The sequence below is a fragment of the Mobula birostris genome, chromosome 9 (genome assembly GCF_030028105.1).
Source record: "Mobula birostris isolate sMobBir1 chromosome 9, sMobBir1.hap1, whole genome shotgun sequence".
Taxonomy (NCBI): domain Eukaryota; kingdom Metazoa; phylum Chordata; class Chondrichthyes; order Myliobatiformes; family Myliobatidae; genus Mobula; species Mobula birostris.
This window is the reverse complement of record NC_092378.1, coordinates 791,616-812,437: the sequence shown is the minus strand read 5'-3', so window position 1 is coordinate 812,437 and position 20,822 is coordinate 791,616. Positions and strand designations below refer to the sequence as shown.

Genomic DNA, 20,822 nt, shown 5'->3' with positions numbered 1-20,822 from the left:
GATCTGGGTCCTTCATGTCTACAGATCACATTACAGGTACGGGCCTGAGCTGGGCCCTTCATTTCTACAGATCACACTACAGGTAGGGGCCTGAGCTGGGCCCTTCATATCTACAGATCACATTACAGGTAGGAGTTTGAGCTGGGCCCTTTACGTCTACAGATCACATTACAGGTAGGAGGCTGAGCTGGGCCTTTCATGTCTATAGATCACATTACAGGTAGGGGCCTGAGCTGGGCACTTCATGTCTACAGATGACATTACAGGTAGGGGCCTGAGCTGGGCCCTTCATGTCTACAGATCACATTACAGGTAGGGGCCCGAGCTGGGCCCTTCATGTCCACAGATCACATTACAGGTAGGGGCCGGAGATGGGCCCTTCATTTCTATAGATCACATTACAGGTAGGGGCCTGAGCTGGGCCCTTCATGTCTACAGATCACATTACAGGTATGAGCCTGAGCTGGGCCCTTCATGTCTACAGATCACATTACAGGTAGGAGGCTGAGCTGGGCCCTTCATGTCTATAGATCATATTACTGGTAGGAGCCTGAACTGGGCCCTTCATGCCTAGAGATCACATTACAGATAGAGGCCTGAGCTGGGCCCTTCATATCTACAGATCACATTACAGGTAGGGGCGCGATCTGGGACCTTCATGTCTAGAGATCACGTTACAGGTAGGGGCCTGAGCTGGGCCCTTCATGTCTCCAGATCACATTACAGGTAGGGGCCTGAGCTGGGCCCTTCATGTCTACAGATCACATTACAGGTAGGGGCCCAATCTAGGTCCTTCATGTCTACAGATGTCTACAGATCACATTACAGAAAGAGGCTTAATCTGGGCCCTTCATGTCTAAAATCACATTACAGGTAAGGGCGTAATCTGGGACCTTCATGTCTAGAGATCACATTACAGGTAGGGGCCCGATCTGGGCCCTTCATGTCTGCAGATCACATTACATGCAGGGGCCCGAGCTGGGCCCTTCATGTCTGCAGATCACATTACAGGTGGGGGCCCAAGCTGGGCCCTTCATGCCTGCAGATCACAATACAGGTAAAGGCCCGATCTGGGCCCTTCATGTCTACAGATCACATTACAGGTAGGGGACGGATCTGGGCCCTTCTTGTCTGCAGATCACATTACAGGTAGGGGCCCGAGCTGGGCCCTTCATGTCTGCAGGTCACATTACAGGTAGGGGCCCGATCTGGGCCTTTCATATCTACAGATCACATTACAGGTAAGGCCCCGATTTGGGCCCTTCATGTCTCCAGATCACATTACAGGTAGAGGCCCGAGCTGGGGCCTTCATGTCTACAGATCACATTACGGATAGAGGCCTGAGCTGGGCCCTTCATGTCTACAGATCACATTACAGGTAGGGGCCTGAACCTGGCCCTTCATGTCTACAGATCACGTTACAGGTAGGGGCCTGAACTGTGCCCTTCATGTCTACAGATCACGTTACAGGTAGGGGCCTGAACTGGGCCCTTCATGTCTACAGATCACATTACTGGTAGGGGCCTGAGCTGGGCCCTTCATGTCTACAGATCACGTTACAGGTAGGGGCCTGAGCTGGGCCCTTCATGTCTACAGATCACATCACAGGTAGGAGCCTGAACTAGGCCCTTCATGTCTACAGGTCACATTACAGGTAGGGGCCTGAGCTGCGCCCTTCAGGTCTACAGAACACATTACAGGTAGGAGACTGAGCTGGGCCCTTCATGTCTACAGAACACATTACAGGTAGGGACGCGATCTGGGCCCTACGTATCTACAGATCACATTACAGGTAAGTCCCCGATCTGGGCCCTTCATGTCTCCAGATCACATTACAGGTAGGGGCCCGATCTGGGCCCTTCATGTCTGCAGATCTCATTACAGGTAAGGGCCCGATCTGGGCCCTTCATGTCTGCAGATCACATTACAGGTAGAGGCCCGAGCTGGGCCCTTCAGGTCTACAGTTCACATTACAGGTAGGGGCCCGAGCTCAGCCTTTCAGGTCTACAGATCACATTACAGGTAGGGGCCCGATCTAGGCCCTTCATGTCTACAGATGTCTACAGATCACATTACAGAAAGAGGCCTAATCTGGGCCTTTCATATCTACAGATCACATTACAGGTAGGGGCCCGATCTGGGACCTTCATGTCCGCAGATCACATTACAGGTAGGGGCCCGAGCTAGGCCCTTCATGTCTGCAGATCACAATACAGGTAAAGGCCCGATCTGGGCCCTTCATGTCTGCAGATCTCATCACAGGTAGGGGCCCGATCTGGGCCCTTCATATCTACAGATCACATTACAGGTAAGGCCCCGATCTGGGCCCTTCATGTCTCCAAATCACATTACAAGTAGGGTCCCGATCTGGGCCCTTCATGTCTCCAGATCACATTACAGATAGGGACCCGATCTGGGCCCTTCATGTCTCCAGATCACATTACAGTTAGGGGCCCGATCTGCGCCCTGCATGTCTACAGATCACATTACGGATAGAGGCCTGAGCTGGGCCCCTCATGTCTACAGATCACATTACAGGTAGGGGGCTGAGCTGGGCCCTTCATGTCTACAGATGACATTACAGGTAGGGGCCTGAACCTGGCCCTTCATGTCTACAGATCACATTACAGGTAGGGGCTCGAGCTGGGCCCTTCATGTCTTCAGATCACATTACAGGTAGGGGACGGATCTGTGCCTTTCTTGTCTGCAGATCACATTACAGGTGGGGGCCCGAGCTGGGCCCTTCATGTTTGCAGATCACATTACAGGTAGGGGCCTGATCTGGGCCCTTCATGTCTACAGATCACATTACAGGTAGGGGCCCGATCTGGGCCCTACATCTCTACAGATCACATTCCAGGTAAGGCCCCGATCTGGTCCCTTCATGTCTCCAGATCACATTACAGGTAGAGGCCTGAGCTGGGCCCTTCATGTCTACACATCATATTACAGGTAGGGGCCTGATCTGGGCCCTTCATATCTACAGATCACATTACAGGTAGGGGCCTGAACTAGGCCCTTCATGTCTACAGATCACATTACAGGTAGGAGCCTGAACTGGGCCCTTCAGGTCTACAGATCACATTACAGGTAGGGGCCCGATCTGGGCCATTCATATCTACAGATCACATTACAGGTAGGGGCCTGACCTAGACCCTTCATGTCTACAGATCACATTACAGGTAGGAGCCTGAGCTGGGCCCTTCATGTCTCCAAATCACATTACAGGTAGGGTCCCGATCTGGGCCCTTCATGTCTCCAGATCACATTACAGATAGGGACCCGATCTGGGCCCTTCATGTTTCCAGATCACATTACAGGTAGGGGCCCGATCTGGGCCCTGCATGTCTACAGATCACATTACAGGTAGGGGGCTGAGCTGGGCCCTTCATGTCTACTGATGACATTACAGGTAGGGGCCTGAACCTGGCCCTTCATGTCTACAGATCACATTACAGGTAGGGGCCCGAGCTGGGCCCTTCATGTCTTCAGATCACATTACAGGTAGGGGACGGATCTGGGCCCTTCTTGTCTGCAGATCACATTACAGGTGGGGGCCCGAGCTGGGCCCTTCATGTCTGCAGATCACATTACAGGTAGGGGCCTGATCTGGGCCCTTCATGTCTGCAGGTCACATTACAGGTAGGGGCCTGATTTTGGCCCTTCATGTCTACAGATCACATTACAGGTAGGGGCCCGATCTGGGCCCTACATATCTACAGATCACATTACAGGTAAGGCCCCGATCTGGACCCTTCATGTCTCCAGATCACATTACAGGTAGGGGCCCGATGTGGGCCCTTCATGTCTCCAGATCTCATTACAGGTAGGGGCCCGATCTGGGCCCTTCATGTCTCCAGATCACATTACAGGTAGGGGCTCGATCTGGGACCTTCATGTCTCCAGATCACATTACAGGTAGAGGCCTGAGCTGGGCCCTTCATGTCTACACATCATATTACAGGTAGGGGCCTGATCTGGGCCCTTCATATCTACAGATCACATTACAGGTAGGGGCCTGAACTAGGCCCTTCATGTCTACAGATCACATTACAGGTAGGAGCCTGAGCTGGGCCCTTCATGTCTACAGATCACATTACAGGTAGGGGCCCGAGCTGGGCCCTTCGTATCTACAGATCACATTACAGGTAGGAGCCCGATCTGGGCCCTTCATGTCTCCAGATCACATTACAGGTAGGGGCCCGATGTAGGCCGTTCATGTCTACAGATGTCTACAGATCACATTACAGATAGGGGCCCGATCCGGGCCCTTCCTGTCTTCAGATCACATTATAGGTAGGGGCCCGATCTGGGCCCTTCATGTCTACAGATCACATTACAGGTAGGGGCCCGATCTGGGCCCTTCATGTCTGCAGATCACAATACAGGTAAAGGCCCGATCTGGGCCCTTCATGTCTACAGATCACATTACAGGTAGGGGACGGATCTGGGCCCTTCTTGTCTGCAGATCACATTACAGGTAGGGGCCTGAGCTGGGCCCTTCAAGTCTGCAGATCACATTACAGGTGGGGGCCCGAGCTGGGCACTTCATGTCTGCAGATCACATTAAAGGTAGGGGCCTGATCTGGGCCCTTCATGTCTGCAGGTCACATTACAGGTAGGGGCCTGATCTTGGCCTTTCATGTCTACAGATCACATTACAGGTAGGGGCCCGATCTGGGCCCTTCATATCTACAGATCACATTACAGGTAAGGCCCCGATCTGGGCCCTTCATGTCTCCAGATCACATTACAGGTAGGGGCCCGATCTGGGACATTCATGTCTCCAGATCTCATTCCAGGTAGGGGCCCGATCCGGGCCCTTCATGTTTCCAGATCACATTACAGGTAGGGGCCTGATCTGGGACCTTCATGTCTCCAGATCACATTACAGGTAGAGGCCTGAGCTGGGCCCTTCATGTCTACACATCATATTACAGGTAGGGGCCTGAGCTGGGCCCTTCATGTCTACACATCATATTACAGGTAGGGGCCTGAGCTGGGCCCTTCATGTCTACAGATCACATTACAGGTAGGGGCCTGAACTAGGCCCTTCATGTCTACAAATCACATTACAGGTAGGGGCCTGAGCTGGGCCCTTGAGGTCTACATATCACATTACAGGTAGGAGCCTGAACTAGGCCCTTCATGTCTACAGATCACTTTACAGGTAGGACCCTGAGCTGGGCCCTTCATGTCTACATATCACATTATAGGTAGGGGCCCCATCTGGGCCCTTCATGTCTACCTATCTGATTATAGGTATGGGCCCGATCTGGGCCCTTCATGTCTACAGATCACATTACAGGTAGGGGCCTGAACTAGGCCCTTCATGTCTACAGATCACATTACAGGTAGGGGCCCGAGCTGGGCATTCAGGTCTACAGATCACATTACAGGTAGGGGCCTGACCTAGGCCCTTCATGTCTACAGATCACATTACAGGTAGGGGCCTGAGCTGGGCCCTTCAGGTCTACAGATCACATTACAGGTAGGAGCCTGAGCTGGGCCCTTCAGGTCTACAGATCACATTACAGGTAGGGGCCTGATCTTGGCCCTTCATGTCTACAGATCACATTACAGGTAGGGGCCCGATCTGGGCCCTACATATCTACAGATCACATTACAGGTACGGCCCCGATCTGGACCCTTCATGTCTCCAGATCACATTACAGGTAGGGGCCCGATGTGGGCCCTTCATGTCTCCAGATCTCATTACAGGTAGGGGCCCGATCTGGGTCCTTCATGTCTCCAGATCACATTACAGGTAGGGGCGCGATCTAGGACCTTCGTGTCTCCAGATCACATTACAGGTAGAGGCCTGAGCTGGGCCCTTCATGTCTACACATCATATTACAGGTAGGGGCCTGATCTGGGCCCTTCATATCTACAGATCACATTACAGGTAGGGGCCTGAACTAGGCCCTTCATGTCTACAAATCACATTACAGGTAGGGGCCCGATCTGGGCCCTTCATATCTACAGATCACATTACAGGTAGGGGCCTGACCTAGACCCTTCATGTCTACAGATCACATTACAGGTAGGAGCCTGAGCTGGGCCCTTCATGTCTACAGATCACATTACAGGTAGGGGCCCGAGCTGGGCCCTTCGTATCTACAGATCACATTACAGGTAGGAGCCCGATCTGGGCCCTTCATGTCTCCAGATCACATTACAGGTAGGGGCCCGATGTAGGCCGTTCATGTCTACAGATGTCTACAGATCACATTACAGATAGGAGCCCGATCCGGGCCCTTCCTGTCTTCAGATCACATTATAGGTAGGGGCCCGATCTGGGCCCTTCATGTCTACAGATCACATTACAGGTAGGGGTCCAATCTGGGCCCTTCATGTCTCCAGATCACATTACCTGTAGGGGCCTAATCTGGGCCCATCACGTCTACAGATCACATTGCAGATGGAGGCCTGAGCTGGGCTCTTCATATCTACAGATCACATTACAGGTAGGGGCCCGATCTGGGCCCTTCATGTCTGCAGATCACAATACAGGTAAAGGCCCGATCTGGGCCCTTCATGTCTACAGATCACATTACAGGTAGGGGACGGATCTGGGCCCTTCTTGTCTGCAGTTCACATTACAGGTAGGGGCCTGAGCTGGGCCCTTCAAGTCTGCAGATCACATTACAGGTGGGGGCCCGAGCTGGGCACTTCATGTCTGCAGATCACATTAAAGGTAGGGGCCTGTTCTGGGCCCTTCATGTCTGCAGGTCACATTACAGGTAGGGGCCTGATCTTGGCCTTTCATGTCTACAGATCACATTACAGGTAGGGGCCCGATCTGGGCCCTTCATATCTACAGATCACATTACAGGTAAGGCCCCGATCTGGGCCCTTCATGTCTCCAGATCACATTACAGGTAGGGGCCCGATCTGGGACATTCATGTCTCCAGATCTCATTCCAGGTAGGGGCCCGATCCGGGCCCTTCATGTTTCCAGATCACATTACAGGTAGGGGCCTGATCTGGGACCTTCATGTCTCCAGATCACATTACAGGTAGAGGCCTGAGCTGGGCCCTTCATGTCTACACATCATATTACAGGTAGGGGCCTGAGCTGGGCCCTTTAGGTCTACAGATCACATTACAGGTAGGAGCCTGAGCTGGGCCCTTCATGTCTCCAGATCACATTACAGGTAGGGGCCTGATCTGGGCCCTTCATATCTACAGATCACATTACAGGTAGGGGCCTGAACTAGGCCCTTCATGTCTACAAATCACATTACAGGTAGGGGCCTGAGCTGGGCCCTTGAGGTCTACAGATCACATTACAGGTAGGAGCCTGAACTAGGCCCTTCATGTCTACAGATCACTTTACAGGTAGGACCCTGAGCTGGGCCCTTCATGTCTACATATCACATTATAGGTAGGGGCCCCATCTGGGCCCTTCATGTCTACATATCTGATTATAGGTATGGGCCCGATCTGGGCCCTTCATGTCTACAGATCACATTACAGGTAGGGGCCTGAACTAGGCCCTTCATGTCTACAGATCACATTACAGGTAGGGGCCCGAGCTGGGCATTCAGGTCTACAGATCACATTACAGGTAGGGGCCTGACCTAGGCCCTTCATGTCTACAGATCACATTACAGGTAGGGGCCTGAGCTGGGCCCTTCAGGTCTACAGATCACATTACAGGTAGGAGCCTGAGCTGGGCCCTTCATGTCTACAGATCACATTACAGGTAGGGGCCCGATCTGGGCCCTTCATATCTACAGATGACATTACAGGTAGGGGCCTGAGCTAGGCCCTTCATGTCTACAGATCACCTTACAGGTAGGAGCCTGAGCTGGGCCCTTCATGTCTACAGATCCCATTACTGGTAGGGGCCTGAGCTGCGCCCTTCAGGTCTACAGATCACATTACAGTTAGGGGCCTGAGCTGGGCCCTTCATGTCTACAGATCACATTACAGGTAGGGGCCTGAGCTGGGCCCTTCATGTCTACAGATTACATTACAGGTAGGGTCCCGAGCTTGGCCCTTCATGTCTACAGATCACATTACAGGTAGGGGCCTGAGCTGGGCCCTTCATGTCTACAGATCACATTACAGGTAGGGGCCTGAGTAGGGCCCTTCATGTCTACAGATCACATTACAGGTAGGAGCCCGATCTGGGCCCTTCATGTCTACAGATCACATTACAGGTAGGGGCCCGATCTGGGCCCTTCATGTCTACAGATCACATTACGGGTAGGGGCCCGAGCTGGGCCCTTCCTGTCTACAGATCACATTACGGGTAGGGGCCTGAGCTGGGCCCTTCATGTCTACTGATCACATTATAGGTAGGGTCCTGAGCTGGGCCCTTCATGTCTACAGATCACTTTACAGGTAGGGGCCTGAGCTGGGCCCTTGATGTCTACAGATCACATTACAGGTAGGAGCCTGAGCTGGGCCCTTCATGTCTACAGATCACATTACAGGTAGGGGCCCGAGCTGGGCCTTTCATGTCTGCGGAACGCTGAAGAAACGGGAAGAGGACGGTGCCACTGGGAAGGAACAGTGGCATGGCAGATCGCAATGTAGAATCAGAATTGGTTTAGGTTGAGCTTTCAAAAGGCAGAAAAACAAAAACAGAATGGGAGTTATTGATCCGGTGGCTGTAATTCTGAGGGTGGCATGAGTCAGGACACTTCAGGTTTGTGTAACAGGGATGATACCGTAACCATGTGAAACTTTAATCCAGATTGGATAGGTGAAATTAGTTTGAGGAGAAGAACAATAAAAATATTATAAAGGTCATGAGGAAAGAGTGAGTATAATATGATAGATTTGACACAGTTTGAAAATGTCATTACTCAATATAGGACCCTGGTCAGACCCCACTTGGAGTACTGTGCTCAGTTCTGGTTGCCTCACTACAGGAAGGATGTGGAAGCCATAGAAAGGGTGCAGAGGAGATTTACAAGGATGTTGCCTGGATTGGGGAGCATGTGTTATGAAAACAGGTTGAGTGAACTCGACCTTTTCTTCTTGGAGCGACGGAGGATGAGACGTGACCTGATAGAGGCGTATAAGATGATGAGAGGCATTGATCGTGTGGATAGTCAGAGGCTTTTTCCCAGGGCTGAAATGGTTGCCACAAGAGGACACAGGTTTAAGGTACTGGGCTGTAGGTACAGAGGAGATGTCAGGGGTAAGTTTCTTTACTCAGAGAGTGGTGAGTGCGTGGAATGGGCTGCCAGGTCTTTTAAGAGACTTTTGGATTGGTACATGGAGCTTAGAAAAATAGAGGGCTATGTGGAAGTCTAGTTAATTTCTAAAGTAGGGACATGTTCAGCACAACTAGAGACTAGCTTAGTTGGCCATTTGGTTACTAATCTAATTGTTTCAGTACAACATTTTGGGCCAAAGGGCCTGATCTGTACTGTGTTCAATCAGAAAGGAGAGTATTAAATTGAAACAGAGTGAACAGAGTATTGTGTGAGCCAACTGGTCAGTGGCTGTCTGGGAACACTACTGACAGATGTGACAGCAAATAGCAGCGAAAGAAATACAACAATCAGAAAAATACTCCCCTCAGCAACAAACAACAGAGATAACTTATCCATGGAGGCAAAGGGCTGGTCAACGATCCAGTCCTGAAACATCACAACTTAAACCATCCCTTTCCCTCCACAGATGCTGCTCAACCTGTTGTGTTACCCCAGCGGACTGAGCGTTGCTCCAGACCCCAGCATTTGCAAGCTTGTGTGTTGCCAGAAATTGATCCATGGCTGACAGAAGAAATAAAAGCATTGCACTAAATCCAAGGAAAAGCCACAGGAAATTGCCAGGAATAACAGTCGGCATGAGAACTGGGAGCACTTTCAAATACAGAGGAGCATTGAGGAACTGATAAAAGCGGAAAAAAGGAACATGACAGAAACTTACAAGAAATAAAAATAGGCTACAGGAGTTTCTGCTTGGCACACCGGCAGATGAGGGAGAATTCATAAGGAGTAAGAAGAGACAACAGAGAAATTCAACAACTACTTTGCAATTATCTTCATGAAAGACACAAGAATCCAGGAATCCAGCTCCGGTGAGAGTGAGCACAGGCCAGCCTGAGTCAAGACCATTTTATGGAAATTCACCCAAATGGAATCTGTTTGGATCATTGCCAGAAACCTGAGATTCAGAATAAAATTCCCTCCGACAGAAATATCTACACCAACTTCAACTAGTTAGAGTTGCAGTTTCATGACACGTATGTCGATGATAATGGCTTCACATTACTCACCATCACGACAAATGCTGCTGTCAGGAAATGCAGCCCCTTCCCCAGGGGGTCACCTGTGTGCATTTTCAGAGTAATCTCAGCAAGGTTTCACACAGGAGGATGGTCACCATGGTTATATTACTTGGGGCTCAGGGAGACATCCTACAATGGATGCAGAATCTCTCTGATAAAACAGAAATCAGAATGTGTGGTGAAGAGAATTGCTCTCAGCTGGTCAGGCTGTGACCTGCGGTGACCTTAGGCATGAGTAACGACCCAGTTTGTCATAGTATACTAGTATTACAGCCACATTGTATCCCAGTAGAAAGTTACATTATATCCCATACCACAGTACCATTGTATCTCAGTACCAGTTACATTGTACTGCAGTACCATTGCATCCTAATACCATTGTATCCCAGTACCATAGTACCATTGTATCCCAGTACCATAGTACCACTGTATCCCAGTACCATAGTACCACTGTATCCCAGTACCATAGTACCATTGTATCCCAGTACCATAGTACCACTGTATCCCAGTACCATAGTACCACTGTATCCAAGTACCATAGTACCATTGTATCCCAGTACCATAGTACCATTGTATCCAAGTACCATAGTACCATTGTATCCTAGTACCATAGTACCATTGTATCCCAGTACCATAGTACCATTGTATCCTAGTACCACAGTTACATTGTATCTCAGTACCACAGTACCATTGTATCCCAGTACCACAGTTACATTGTATCTCAGTACCAGTTACATTGTACTGCAGTACCACAGTACCATTGTATCCCAGTACCATAGTCCCATTGTATCCCAGTACCATAGTCCCATTGTATCCCAGTACCATAGTCCCATTGTATCTCAGTACCACAGTACCACTGTACCCCAGTACCAGGAAAATTCACAGTGCCCCAGTACGTCTCTCTCAAGATGACCACTGTCCTCCCTATCTACCACCTCCTGTGACTGTACACACAACCAGTCTTACTAACCTCAGTCTAACCCGGGGTTTGACTGTAACCCCGATCGGAGTTACAAACGATGTTCAGGAAAAGACCCCTGTCTAACCCGGGGTTTGACTGTAACCCCGATCGGAGTTACAAACGATGTTCAGGAAAAGACCCCTGTCTAACCCAGGGTTTGACTGTAACCCCGATTGGAGTTACAAACGATGTTCAGGAACCGATGCCTGTCTAACCCGGGGTTTGACTGTAACCCTGATCAGGGTTACAAACGGTGTTCAGGAACCGATGCCTGTCTAAGTGGGCACGTGATTGAAACACGAACTGATGCTACAAACAACATTCAAGATCAGATCCCTGTCTAAGCCAGTGTGTTATTATACCCGTGACCGGGGTTACAATCGACCTTCAGGAAAAGACTCCTTACAAGCCGGAGTGTCTGTACCCTGGCCTGAGTTAGTGCAGAGAGTAATGGTACCAAGTCAAAAGACAGGCTCTGTAGCTCAACACAATTTGTAACAGCACAAATCAAAATCAATATCCCCGCACATAATCTAGTACCTACTCTAGAGGGTGGTAGAACTATGATCACTTTGGAATTATTCCACAAACATATTCCCCTTAAGAAGAGACAGGCAAAATGGGATCGAGAGAAAGAGAGAGAGAGATAGAGACAAAGGAAGACACAGCGAGAGAGGCAGAGAGAAAGGGCGAGTGAGAGACAAAGAAAAGCAGAGAGAGGGACAGGCAGAAAGAGAGGCCAAGAGGAAGGCAGAGAGGCAGAGAGCAATGTAGAAAGCGGCAGACACAGAGAGAGTGCGAGCTCTGAAAGTAAGGATCAGACAAGTAGGAGAGACCTTACATCAGGAAGTTCAGGAAGAGAACGAGGGTGGAGCTCAGAAATAGCAGGGAATAGAAAACACCACTGGGTGTAGTCTAACGATAGCAAAACTAGTGGCAATGCAGAATATTACATAAAACAGGAAACGTGACATGGGAAATATGTTAACAATGGGGAACTTTCTACACAGTCTAGTCCAAACTAAGCTAGCAGTAACAGTGTGGAGAATAAACTCAGGCAGCATAGTGAGAAAGTACAGTGCGTGAGGAACCAGTGAGGAAATAGACTATTTTAGATCTAAACATAAGAGATTCTGCAGATACTGGAAATCCAGAGCAACATAACATGCTGGAGGAAGTCAACAAGTCGGGCAGGGGAATGAAGAGTCCAGATGCTGCCTGACCTGCTGAGATCCTCCAGCATTTTGCTTGTGTATCTCTGATCTAGTACTGTGTGAGAAGAATGATCGATATTCGAACTTGTTGATGGAACTTGGACACAGGAAGCACAGGGCATGCCCTCTTCTCATTATTACCATCGGGCAGTGGAAGACCCGCACTCAATGATTCAGTAACAGCTCCTTCTCCACCACAATCAGATTCCTGAACCAATCATGAACCCATTAATGACCTCGTTAGTTTTCTGCCTTGCGTTCTACCGCTGCAAGCTAAAACACTTCACGTCACATCCATGATAATAAGACCATAGACCATAAGACCAAGGAGCAGAAGTCGGCCATTCGGCCCATCGAGTCTGCTCTGCCATTTTATTATGAGCTGATCCATTCTCCCATTTAGTCCCACTCCCCCACCTTCTCACCATAACCTTTGATGACCTGGCTACTCAGATACCTATCAATCTCTGCCTTAAATACACCCAATGACTTGGCCTCCACTGCTGCCTGTGGCAACAAATTCCATAGATTCACCACCATCCGGCTAAAAAAATTGCTTCGCATCTCTGTTCTGAATGGGCACCCTTCAATCCTTAAGTCATGCCCTCTCGTACTAGACTCCCCCATCATGGGAAACAATTTTGCCACATCCACTCTGTCCATGCCTCTCAACATTCGAGATGTTTCAATGAGGTCTCCCCTCATTCTTCTAAACTTCAAGGAATACAGTCCAAGAGCGGACAAACGTTCCTCATATGTTAACCCTCTCATTCCCGGAATCATTCTAGTGAATCTTCTCTGTACCCTCTCCAACGTCAGCACATCCTTTCTTAAATAAGGAGACCAAAACTGCCCACAGTACTCCGAGTGAGGTCTCACCAGCACCTTATAGAGCCTCAACATCACATCCCTGCTCCTATACTCGATTCCTCTAGAAATGAATGCCAACATTGCAATCGCCTTCTTCACTACTGACTCAACCTGGAGGTTAACCTTAAGAGTATCTTGTACGAGGACTCCCAAGTCCCGTTGCATCTCAGAACTTTGAATTCTCTCCCCATTTAAATAATAGTCTGCCCGTTTATTTCTTCTGCCAAAGTGCATAACCATACACTTTCCAACATTGTACTTCATTTGCCACTTCTTTGCCCATTCTTCCAATCTATCCAAGTCTCCCTGCAGACTCTCCGTTTCCTCAGCACTACCGGCCCCTCCACCTACCTTCGTATCGTCAGCAAACTTAGCCACAAAGTCCTCTATTCCAAAATCCAAATTGTTGATGTACAATGTAAAAAGAAGCGGCCCCAACACGGACCCCGTGTTTGATTCTTCACAGTTGACTTGGTCTCATTCCACAGCCACGTAAAAGAGTCTGTCACAGGCTCAACCTCAATCTGAACGACAAACTGATTTGTTCGGTTGCCACATCAGGCAACAACACGGATGGCCGTGCTGTACTGATTCAGCATGATGCCATGCCCGAAGGCACTCCTTGCCTTGCTGACTGTCACTGTGATCAGAAACGATCATTGTTTGGCAAACACCAGGTACATTTAATTTTGAAGAACAAGAATTTCAGGGTGTATATTGCATACATTTCTTTGATATTAAACGGAACTATTGAACTATTGAGTTTCCTCATGTTTCCTCCAAAATCCCAGAGACAACAATGTGGGAAGAAAGCAGAAACCTGGGGAATCCAACGCGATCAGAGCAAGAACATGCAGACTCCACATGGCCAGTGCCGGAGGAATGGATTGAACCGATGAACTGAGGTTGAGGGAGCTACTCTGTCCACTGATCCCCACCCAATACCACCAGCTGTTGCCTTCCTGCCTGCAAAACTCCTCATTGATGGTGATTCCATTTCTGAACCCAACTGATCCAATATTCATGCTTTTGGTGCTGGCCTGGAATAGTGTAAAACGTCTTCTCTTCTGCTGTAAAGGTGCATGGAGCTGAGAAAAATAGAGGGCTGTGGGTAAGCCTAGTAATTTCAGAGCTTGGCACAACTTTGAGGGCTGAAGGGCCTGTATTGTGCTGTAGGTTTTCTATGTTTCTATGTATGAAGCAGCCCCTCCCACACCCACTGCAGGCTGCACAACATCCCAACCTGGTATACACAGAAACAAGAAAGCCTGCAGATGCTAGAAATCAAAGCAACATACACAAAATGCTAGAGGAACTCAGCAGGCCAAACAGATCATCTATGAAAGAGAGTAAACAGTTGATGTTTTGAGTTAAGACCCTTCATCAGGACTGGAAAAAAAGAGAAGTCTGCGTAAAAGGTTGGGGAGAGGTAGTGGAGGAGGAAGTACAAGGTGGTAGATGGTAGGTGAATCTGGGATGGGGGAGGGGGTGAAATAAAGAGCTGGGAAGTTGATTGGTGAAACAGATAAAGGACTAGAGATAAACTATTTGAAAATCTAGTCAAGAAGAAAAGAAAAGCTTATGAAAAGTTCAAAAAATTAGGTAACGATAGAGATCTAGAAGATTATAAGGCGAGCAGGAAGGAGCTTAAGAATGAAATTAGCAAGAGTCCGAAGAGGCCATGAGAAGGCCTTGGCGGGCAGGATTAAGGAAAACCCCAAGACATTCTACAAGTATGTGAAGAGCAAGAGGATAAGACATGAGAGAATAGGACAAATCAAATGTGACAGTGGAAAAGTGTGTATGGAACTGGAGGAGATAGCAGAGGTACTTAATGAATACTTTGCTTCAGTATTCACTACGGAAAAGGATCTTGGTGGTTGTAGGGATGAACTACAATGGATTGAAAAGTGTGAGCATATAGACATTAAGAAAGGGGATGTGCTGGAGCTTTTGGAAAGCATCAAGCTGGATAATGCTCCAGGACCAGACGAGATGTACCCCAGCTACTGTGGGAGGTGAGAGAGGAGATTGCTGAGCCTCTGGCGATGATCTTTACATCATCAATGGGGATGGGAGAGGTTCCGGAGGATTGGAGGGTTGCGGATATTGTTCCATGATTCAAGAAAGGGAATAGAGATAGCCCAGGAAATTATAGACCAGTGAGTCTTACTTCAGTGGTTGGTAAGTTGATGGAAAAGATCTTGAGAGGCAGGATTTAAGAATATCTGGAGAGGCATAAAATGATTAGGAATAGTCAGCATGGCTTTATCAAAGGCAGGTCGTGCCTTACAAATCTGAATGAATTTTTGAGGATGTGACTAAACACATTGATGAAGGTAGAACAGTATTGATTTCAGCAAGGCATTTGATAAGATACCCTATGCAAGGCTTATTGAGAAAGTAAGGAGGCATGGGATCCATGGGGAAATTGTTTTGTGGATCCAGAACTGGCTTGGTCACAGAAGGTAAAGAGTGGTTGTAGACGGGTCATATTCTGCATGGAGGTTGGTGACCAGTGGTGTGCCTCAGGGATCTGTTCTGGGACCTTTCTCTATGTGATTTTTATAAATGACCTGGATGAGGAAGTGGAGGAGTGGCACAAAGGTTGGAGGTGTTGTGGATAGTTTGAGGGCTGTCAGATACTATAGCAGGACATCGATAGGAACTGGGCTGAGAAGTGGCAGATGGAGTTCAACCCAGCTAAGTGTGAGGTGGTTCATTTTGGTAGGTCAAATATGATGGCAGAATATAGTATTAATGGTAAGACTCTTGGCAATGTGGAGGATCAGAGGGATCTTGGGGTCCGAGTCCATAGGACACTCAAAGCACCTGTGCAGGTTGACCTTCATCAACTATGGGATTGCATTTAAGAACCAAGAGTTAATGTTATAGCTATATAGGACCCTAGTCAGACCACACTTGGAGTACTCTGCTCATTTCTGGTCGCCTCACTACAGGAAGGATGTGGAAACTATAGAATATTTACAAGGATGTTGCCTGGATTGGAGAGCAGGCCTTATAAATATAGAAAACCTGCAGCACAATACAGGCCCTTCAGCCCACAAAGCTGTGCTGAACATGTCCTTACCTTAGAAATTACCTAGGCTTACCCATAGCCCTCTATTTTTCTGAGCTCCATGTTCCGATCCAGGAGCCTATTAAAAGACTATCATTTCCACCTCCACCTCTGCCACTGGCCGCCCATTCCACGCACTCACCACACTCTGCGTAAAGAACTTACCCCTGACATCTCCTCTGTACCTGCTTCCAAGCACCTTAATCTATGCCCTCTCGTGCAAGCCATTTCAACCCTGGGAAGAAACCTTTGATTATCCACACGATCAATACCTCTCATCATCTTATACACCTCTATCAGGTCACCCCTCATCCTCCGTTGCTCCAAGGAGCAAAGGCCGAGTTCACTCAACCCATTCTCAAAAGGCATGCTCCCCAATCCAGGCAACATCCTTGTAAATCTCCTCTGCACCCTTTCTATGGTTTCCACATCCTTCCTGTAGTGAGGCGACCAGAAATGAGCACAGTACTCCAAGTGGGGTCTGACCAGGGTCCTATATAGCTGTAACATTACCTCTCAGCTCTTAAACTCAATCCCACGGTTGATGAAGGCCAATGCACCGTACGCCTTCTTAACCACAGAGTCAACCTGCGTAGCAGCTTTGAGTGTCCTCTGGACTCGGACCCCAAGATCCCGCTGATCCTCCTTATGAGAATAGGTTGACTGAACTCAGCTTTTTCTCCTTGGAGAGGTGTCCTGATAGACGTGTATAAGATGATAGTGATTGCGTGGATAGTCAGAGGCTTTTTCCCAGGGCTAAAATAGTTAACACGAGAGGGCACAATTTTAAGGTTCTTGTAAGTAGGTACAGAGGAGATGTCACGGGTAAGTTTTTTACACAGAGAGTGGTGAGTGCGTGGAATGGGCTGCCGGCGGCGGTGGTGGAGGCAGATACTATAGGGTCTTTTAAGAGACTCCTGGATAGGTACATGGAGCTTAGAAAAATAGAGGGCTATGGGTAAGCCTAGGTAGTTCTAAGGTAAGGACATGTTCGGCACAGCTTTGTGGGCCGAAGGGCCTGTATTGTGCTGTAGGTTTTCTATGTTTCTATGTTTTTAGAACCTGGGCCTCTGTACCTCGTTCTGCAATTGGATCCTTGACTTCCTAACCAGAAGACCACAGTCTGTGCAGATTGGTGATAACGTCTCCTCGCTGACGATCAACACTGGCGCACCTCAAGGGTGTGTGCTTAGCCCACTGCTCTACTCTCTATATACACATGACTACGCAGCTAGGCATAGCTCAAATCCCATCTATGAATTTGCTGATACAACCATTCTTGGGACAATCTCAGATGATGACAAGAGGGCATACAGGAGTAAGTAAGATATGCCAACTAGTGGAATGCTGTCACAGCAACAATCTGGCACTTATCATCAGTCAGACGAAAGCTGATTGTGGACTTCAGGAAGGGTAAGACGAAGGAACACATACCAATCCTCATAGGGGGATCAGAAGTGGAGAGAGTGAGCAGCTTCAAGTTCCTGGATGTCACAGAAACATAGAAACATAGAAAACCTACAGCACAATACAGGCCCTTCAGCCCTCAAAGTTGTGCTGAACATGTCCCTATCTTAGAAATTACTAGGCTTACCCATAGCCCTCTATTTTTCTAAGCTCCATGTACCTATCCAAAAGTCTCTTAAAAGATCCTATCATATCCGCCTCCACCACCGTTGCCGGCAGCCCATTCCACACACTCACCACTCTCTGAGTAAAAAAACTTACCCCTGACATCTCCTCTGTACCTGCTCCCAGCACATTAAACCTGTGTCCTCTTGTGGCAACCATTTCAGCCCTGGGAAAAAGCCTCTTGACTATCCACACGTTCAATGCCTCTCATCATCTTATACACCTCTATCAGGTCACGTCTCATCCTCTGTCGCTCCAAGGAGAAAAGGCCGAGTTCACTCAACCGATTCTCATAAGGCATGCTCCCCAATCCAGGCAACATCCTTGTAAATCTCCTCTGCACCCTTTCTATGGTTTCCACATCCTTCTTGTAGTGAGGCGACCAGAACTGAGCACAGTACTCCAAGTGGGATCTGCCCAGGGTCCTATATAGCTGTAACATTACCCTTCGGCTCCTAAATTCAATTCCATGATTAATGAAGGCCAGTACACCGTGTGCCTTCTTAACCACAGAGTCAACCTGCGCAGCTGCTTTGAGTGTCCTATGGGCTCAGACCCGAAGATCCCTCTGATCCTCCACACTGCCAAGAGTCTTACCATTAATACTATATTCTGCTATCATATTTGACCTACCAAAATAAACCACTTCACACTTATCTGGGTTGAACTCCATCTGCCACTTCTCAGCCCAGTTTTGCATCCTATCAATGTCCCGCTGTAACCTCTGACAGCCCTCCACACTATCCACAACACCCCCAACCTTTGTGCAAACTTACTAACCAGTCCTTCCACTTCCTCATCCAGGTCATTTATAAAAATCAGATCACTGAGGCACACCACTGGTCACCGGCCTCCATGCAGAATATGACCTGTCTACAACCACTCTTTGCCTTCTGCGGGCAAGCCAGTTCTGGAACCACAAAGCAATGTCCCCTTGGATCCCATGCCTCCTTACTTTCTCAATAAGCCTGGCATGGGCTACCTTGCCAAATGCCTCGCCGAAATCCATATACACTACATCTACTGTCAAGGTCTTTGAGGACCTAATCTGGTCCCAACATATCGATACAGTTATAAAGGTGGCAAGACAGCGACTATACTTCATTAGGAGTTTGAAGGGATTTGGTATGTCAACAAAAACACTCAAAAATTTCTATAGATGTACAATGGAGAGCATTCTGACAGGCTGCTTCACTGTCTGGTATGGGGGTGGGGGTGGAGCTACTGTACAGGACTGAAAGAGGCTGCAGAGGGTTGTAAATCTAGTCAGCTCCATCTTAAGTACTAGCCTACAAAGTACCCAGCACACCTTTAGGGAGCAGTGTCTCAGAAAGGCAACGTCCATTATTAAGGATCTCCAGCACCCAGGGCATGCCCTTTTCTCACTATTACCATCAGGTAGGAGGTACAGAAGCCTGAAGGCACACACTCAGCGATTCAGGAACAGCTTCTTCCCCTCTGCCATCCGATTCCTAAATGGACATTGAAACCTTAAACACTACCTCACTTTCTTAATATACATTATTTCTGTTTTTGCACGATTTTAATCTCTTCAATATACGTATACTGTAATTGATTAATTGATTGATTGATTTTCTTCTATAATACATATTTCATTGAACGGCTGTTGCTGAGTTAAGAAATTTCACAACAGATGCCAGTGATGGTAAACCTGATTCTGATCCTGGAAATGGTTAAAGGTCAGCACAACATTTTGGGCTGAAGGTCACATACTGTGCAGTAAAGCTTTATGTTCTGTGTTCTGAAAGTCATCATGGCATATAGCATTAGAGCCTACCTTGTCTGTGCCAAGCTAAGAAGTTGCCTTGTCCCCACTGGACCATCACCCTCCATACCCTTTGCATCCATGCAGCTGTCCAAGTTTCTCTTAAATGTTAAAATCAAACCCTACATCCCACTACGTTCACTGGAAGCTTGTTCCACACTCCCGCCACCCTGAGTGAATTCCCTCTCGTGTCCTCTGTAAATATTTCACCTTTCACTCTTAACCCATGATCTCTAGTTCTAATCTTACCCAACCTCGGTGGAAAAAGCCTGCTCGCATTTACCCTATCTATACCCCTCATAATTTTGTAAACCTCTATATAATCTCCCTTCAATCTTCTATGCTCAAAGGAATAGAGTCGTAGCAGAGACTTTTGAGCCATTAGCTCTGTTCTTCTCCCCACGGATGCTGCCTGTACTGCTGAGTGTTTTGATGGTTCTGTTATTCTCATGCTGATAATAGCAGTGGGAGCACCCAGTCTGTCAGACACCCTTACGGTGTGCTGTCTTCACCACACGCAGACAGTGCAGGCAGTTGCAGCTATCTGTTACACAAGGTGATTGGATTCTGCAAAACTCTGCTACGTTCTGTAGCTTCCTGGAAAATCCAGGATCTCTCCATGTGACAGATAGAATCCGCAGGTTGTTCAGGTACCAGGTAGTTTTGCCAGTGTCTGTAGCACGTCCCAGATTGCTGCCTTAGCCATGTCCACAAAGTATAAAACAGTATGTTCAGTCTTTGGAAAAACAAATGGCTTCTCTAGAGAACCAGCCCCCATGGCATCAGGGTACAGAGAACACTCTGATATTGGCAATGGCAGCAGGTCTGAAACCTGGCACTGGAACACTGCCAACTTCCCTCCCCCTTCCTGTCCTGTCTGTAGGCCGAGAGCGACCAGAGCTCCCGCGTCTGTCAAACAGGGAGCACTTTGTACAGAGAGAGACTACTCAACCAGCAGAGCTCTGCATCGTCAGCACCATGGGTGGAGGGTAATGGCAGAGCAATGTTAGGAAGTATCCTGTGA

The 20,822-nt window shown here is 48.4% G+C and overlaps 1 protein-coding gene across 4 annotated transcripts in view; it reads right to left on the bottom strand.

Moving 5' to 3' along the window:
• Positions 1-20,822, bottom strand: part of LOC140202466 (tetraspanin-9-like) — a 204,610-nt gene that overhangs the window by 169,725 nt on the left and 14,063 nt on the right. Inside the window, exon 2 of one of the 4 annotated variants that reach the window (XM_072267334.1) lies at positions 10,245-10,407. The exons of the other annotated variants lie outside the window; for them this stretch is intronic. The gene's annotated coding sequence lies outside the window, so the exon portion shown is untranslated. The remainder of the gene's footprint in view (positions 1-10,244; positions 10,408-20,822) is intronic. 4 annotated transcript variants of the gene reach the window in all.